Below are 5,755 nucleotides of genomic sequence, written 5' to 3'. Positions count from 1 at the left end.
CAGCCCGTGTGTTGTTTAATTTCGCAATTTATCTACTTTTCCTATTTAACCCTATGTTAATTAGGTTATTAGGCATCCTTTATCTATCAGATTTATTCACTACTTAGTTCCAATAAAACTTTTACTGCGTACTTCATTCCTCTCTACTGTAACTTTATTTCGGGATTACTTTCGCTTGGATTTTGTGTTCTTTACGCCGGATTAGCATCGATTGTAATTCTTTCCCTTCTCTTAATAATAATTAATCCTTTGTTACTTTAATTTCTTGTTTGCTCTATTAATTCCTTTGCCCTAATTTCTTTTTATGCAATTTATTGTTTATTTCATAATGTTTACTGCTGGAATTTTATCTGCTGTTAGTTTAATTAGCGACATGAGTAGCTAAACCCCTTTCATGTTGGGATTAGGGGATCTGCGGTAGGATTGTGACGATATAGTAAATGAATTAGATGAATTGATTACAAGGCTCTGTCACCATAGCAATTTAATTATATTTATTCGACTTAGTTGAGTGCACACTTCTAAGTTAACCTTTAATCTGGCTAAAATTAATCCTAGATCGAAAGATTGGACTAAATAGGCCTGCTATGAACAGTAGACTACCCTGACGAGAATGAAAGTTAAGTTAGCGGTATTGTAGGATAGGATGTGGACCGAGAGGACCTTTCAAAATCCGTCTTACATTAATTCGTCTGAGTCATTTACAACTGAGTCACTGGACTACCGTAGTGAACCGAAATCCTGACATGTCCCTCTCTATCTGATAGTTTTTAACCTTATTTCTCTGCATTTATTGCTCTTGCCTTATTTCTATTTCCTTTAAATCTCGTAGTTTGGATAACAAATCAAACAACCCCCCCCCCCCCCCATTTGTGACCAAATAGACGGACTTCTACAAATATCTTGCCTCCCTGTGGAGATCGACCTGACTTCCCTAGCTATATAGTTAGTTGAGTTAGTTTATTTTTGACAGGTACACGACAGACGTGTCAAATTTTGGCGCCGTTGCCGGGGAGGCAATTGCCCTATTTGTTTTCGTTCCGTTTATTTTTCCGTCTCAGGGAATTTTTATTCCTTGAGGCAGTTCTTAGTCATTTTCTTTTCAGTGTTGTTTATGCCTGTGTCGATCGGGTGTGAATTAGTTTCGGTGATTGAGCGGGAGAGATTATTCAGGCATAGACTCCGTCTGCGAAGGAAATCACGAAAGGAAGACTTGAGTACTTTCGAGCCAGAGCTTGATCATTTTCTTTTCGTGGAAGACAGTCCGATTTCAACAGTAAAGATGCCTAAACTTTCTAGTCATTCAGTGCCTAAAGCCTCCTCTATTCCCAAAGGTTTCAATCTCTAGACTGAGGATGGGAATACATTCGACATCCGTCCTTCTTATATCAATCTGGTGGAGCGAAATATTTATAGAGGTGTGGCCGGTGAAGATCCGAGGAAGCACATGGAGGTCTTTACAGACTATTGTTCTACTATCACCACCACTAAGGGGGTAACTCAAGATAAAATCAAGGAGGTTCTATTTCCTTTCTCTTTAGCCGACTCAGCCAGGGAGTGGCTGACTGACTTGGACCGCACAACTGCTGGGGTTACAGATTGGGAGTCTCTTGCTCTTGCATTTTACAAGAGATATTTCCCTCCACAACGCACCAATTTGCTAAGGGCCAAGATTACTAGTTTCAGACAGGCTCCCGATGAAAGTTTCTATGAAGCATGGTCACGATTCAAGAAGTTGGTGAGGTCTATTCCTCATCATGGTTTTGACCCATGGTTTCTAGCCAATCAGTTCTACAATGGGTTATATGACGACCAGAGAGCCATACTTGATGCGGCATCTAGTGGGAGATTTCAGGAGAACTCCGATGATGATAAGGGGTGGTCTCTTATTGAAGAGATGGCGAATCACAGTGCTGAATATGGTAACCCGAGGGATGGGATTAGGACAGTTCATGCAGTCGATAAGCAGGTTTTGACTCAGCTGGAGACCATGAATGCTAGGTTCGACAAGTTGGAATTACAAGCTGCTGGGGAGCCTCAGACGGTCCATGTTCTTACTAGGGGATAGACCGTTTCTTGTGAGAGATGTGGGAGTAATGATGGCCACACTGCTGTTGGCTGTCTTGTAGAGAAGGAGCACGTCCTTGCCTTTCAGCAATATAGGCAAGGAGGGGGTTCCTATTACAATAATCAAGGGGCAGTCCATCCCAATCTGAGGTGGACTAGTCAGAATGTGCTCAATCCTACTCCTCCTCCGTACCAGCAGTAGCCTTATGTCCCTCCACACAAGAATCAACAAGGCTATCAGAAGCCTCCTTCCTTTACTCCTCCTAACCATGGTGCATCATCTTCCGGTGGGGTGAGTGAAATTGGTGAGCTTAAGTCTATGTTGCAAGCCTTCACGAAGCAGTGGCAATTGAGTGATCAACAGAAAGATGCGTCCATAAAGGCAATTGAAACTCAAGTTGCCCAATTAGCCACTAATCAGTCCACAAGAAAGCAGGGTCAATTACCGACTCAAAATTAGAAGAATCCACACGAGACGGTAAATTTCATCAATCTAAGAAGCGGTCGTTCATATGAGGGACCGAAAATGCAGAAATCAGACCCGAGGAAGGCTAAAACTGATGGTGAACAGTGTTCTGTCGAAGAAAGTGAGCTCACGGCAAAGCAAGTGCTCGATCGACTGATTTCAGGTGGTCGATCGAGCAGATTTGGGGACGAAAGTGGTCGATCGAGTGAAAATACCACTCGATCGAGTGAACAGGAAAGGCAGAATGGTCGATCGAGTAGTTTTTCTACTCGATCGAGTGAAGAGCAAAATGGAGTTGCTCGATCGAGTGAGAAAACTACTCGATCGAGTGATATTGATGAAGATTCTACTCGATCGAATGGGTATATTGGTCGATCGAGTAGTTTTGATGACGGGAAGCTTATTCGAGAGCCTGCTAGTGCTCGTTTAAGCGATAAATCACCGGAAAGACCTCGTTCGAGAGGTAAGAAGCGTCCAAAGGATACAGAGCTTGCTCCGGAAGACACATTGGAAGAGAGAAACAAAGGACTTGAGATACCTATTACAGTTCCCTTCCCGAGGCGTCTGCAGAATACAAAGGCCAATCAACAATTCGGCAAATTTATCGAACTTCTGAAAAGGTTGGAAGTTACTGTGCCAGTCACCGAGTTGCTGACAAAGGTACCCTCTTATCTTAAGTTTATGAAAGAAATTTTATCGCGTAAGAGGAATATTAGCGATAGTGAGACCGTAGCTTTAACTGAGGTGGGGTCAGCCCTATTTCAAAATAAGTTACCTCCTAAGCAGTCAGACCTGGGTAGTTTTTCAATTCTGTGTCATATCGGTAACTATTTGATTGATAATGCGCTATGCGATTTAGGCGCTAGCGTAAGTGTCTTGCCGCTGTCTCTGGCTAAGAGGCTTGGTTTGACAAAACTGAGTTGCACTAATATGACAGTCCAGATGGCCGACCGTAGTGCATCACGGCCACTAGTTATAGTAGAAGACGTACTTGTGAGGATCGGGAGGTTCTTTATTCCCGTTGATTTCGTTGTCTTAGACATCCCCGAAGATGCACACACCCCTATTATTTTAGGGAGACCATTTTTGTCTACTGCCCGTGCAGTTATAGACGTCGGGGGGAAGACTTTGACCTTTCAGGTAGGGGATGAGGAGCTGATCTTTCATCAGTCTAAGTCCCGGAGGGCTCCCATGCAAGCTCAGCCTTGCAATGCTCTCTCTTCTATTGATCCTATTATTGACACTCCAGTTGAAAATTTGGAGTATTGTGCTGCAATTGTTACCCCTCCGCCTCAGACTGAGTGCAAAAAGGAGGAAAGTTCGTCTATTTTCCTTGCTGCAGGTACAGATGAAAGCAATGAAGGAGCTGTCAAGGGACATGGTGCAATCACTGTCAATCAAATTGGAGATGATGACGCTACAGCTGGTGATAGAGGAGCAAGGACGAGGAAAGTTCGCGCTTATGTAGATGTGAACTACTCCCCTCCTACCGTTTCAAATGATAATTCATGCTCATGGAAGTTGAAGAGGACAATCAACGTTGCTGAGGTGACGTCCTCCAGTCAGGAGCCCTTCAAGGGGCTACTGAATTGCATTGGGAATTAAACGGGGAAATGCCCCGTGTAACACTTTGTAATAGATAATTTTTAAATTTCCGTTGAATTTGTTTTTATTGCTTTTATTAGGACAATTAGTTTATAGACTGTTTTAGGTTAGATTAAGACTATAGACTGTTCTTATGCGTATTTGGTATTTTGGGATATTTTTGCACGTGTTTTTATGCAGGTTTGGGGAAGTTTTACGCATTCCAAGGAAGAATTGACGAAATTCAAGAGCTTATGCGAGAAAAGAGCTCGATCGAGTACTTTTTGTACTCGATCGAGTGAAAAATTGGTCGATCGAGTGCTTCATCTGGTCGATCGAGTAAAGCAATATATGGGACTTCTCGATCGAGTAGATTTCTACTCGATCGAGTAGATGGAGCAGCAAAGTGCTCGATCGAGTGGTTTAAAACCACTCGATCGAGTGAAATGAACAGGACGCAGGGAGTTTTTACTTTAAACTCTTTCTTTTTGCTTCTAATTTCATTGTTCCCCTAATTTTCGTCCAACACTCCCCTAATTGCGACACAAATTCCCCCAAATCCCCATTTTCTTGCCCAAATCACCAAATCCGCCTTCTACAATCTCTCCCTTGCATTTTAATCTTTCAAAGCCCCTTAATTTCCCCCTTGATTGTGCTCGTTTACAAGGTTTTTAAAGCGGGTTAGGGTTTGCGATTTTTCGAGCGAAAATTCGCCTCTTTTGCTTGATTCTTTGAAGATTAATTGCATATTGTAGGATTTCTATCATCAAGTAAGTGATTTCTACTTCCTCATTGCTTTTTAATTTCGTTATTTCGAATTATTATTAGGTAAATTGTTTCTAGGGTTTCGAAAATCCATGGTTGGTCGAATTTTTTTTTCGACTTTCATTGTGTTTATTGCCCTTGTTTATCTTGCTTGATGATCAATCCCAATTCCTCGCTGCTGTTGCATGTTTAATTCGCATTTTACATGATTTTTGTGATACGGGTTCAGGACAGTCGAGATTTTCGACTGTCACTTTGGTTAATGCTGCTGTAATTTGTCTAGTTAGCATCTTTGTTGCGAATTTTCTGCTGATTGTTGACTGATATCGCACCCCTGTTGATGCTTAGACCTGGTTAATCTGGACCCTTGCACAAAATTTGCGATTAGGGCTGTTTCAGTCGAAATTTTCGACTGTCAGACGGGTTTATATGCTGCCATGAATTACTTAACCTCAGTTGACGCTTACATGCTGTTGTTGTTGACTGTTTTACCCACCTTATCGCTATTTACATGCTGCTATTCAAATTTTTTTTGAGGAATTGTTGGGAATTATGTGCTGTGGTCGAAATTTTCGACTGGTAGGGGGGTTCACATGTTGTTTCTGCTGGTTTTTCGTGTTGTATCAGCTACTATTAGCCGCTATTTCTTATCATTGTTGGGGCTGGTGTCCTTTACAGTTAGTGCAAGGACTTATAAATCTCTAAAAGGATCAAAGGGTATACTTTTGTATCATAATCAGTTGGTCCACGTTTATCAATAACGGTTGGCTTGCTAGATAAGTTTGACGTTATTGTCATACAGATGGCGGTGATCAACTGGTCCCTAAAAGTCACACCTATAGGATACGTTTGAGAGATGTGGCAGTATGAAAA

At 42.0% G+C, this 5,755-nt stretch overlaps 1 non-coding gene across 1 annotated transcript; it reads right to left on the bottom strand.

The window, feature by feature from the left end:
* Positions 1–1,657: 1,657 nt before the first annotated feature.
* LOC141603540 (small nucleolar RNA R71) lies at positions 1,658–1,764 on the bottom strand. Its single transcript, XR_012525410.1, has one exon. It is a non-coding gene; the product is annotated as a small nucleolar RNA R71 (small nucleolar RNA).
* Between the last annotated feature and the right edge of the window lie 3,991 nt (positions 1,765–5,755).

This window comes from Silene latifolia, chromosome 9 (assembly GCF_048544455.1).
Source record: "Silene latifolia isolate original U9 population chromosome 9, ASM4854445v1, whole genome shotgun sequence".
NCBI lineage: Eukaryota > Viridiplantae > Streptophyta > Magnoliopsida > Caryophyllales > Caryophyllaceae > Silene > Silene latifolia.
Note: the sequence above shows the minus strand (reverse complement) of the source record. Positions and strands in the feature narration are given on the sequence as shown.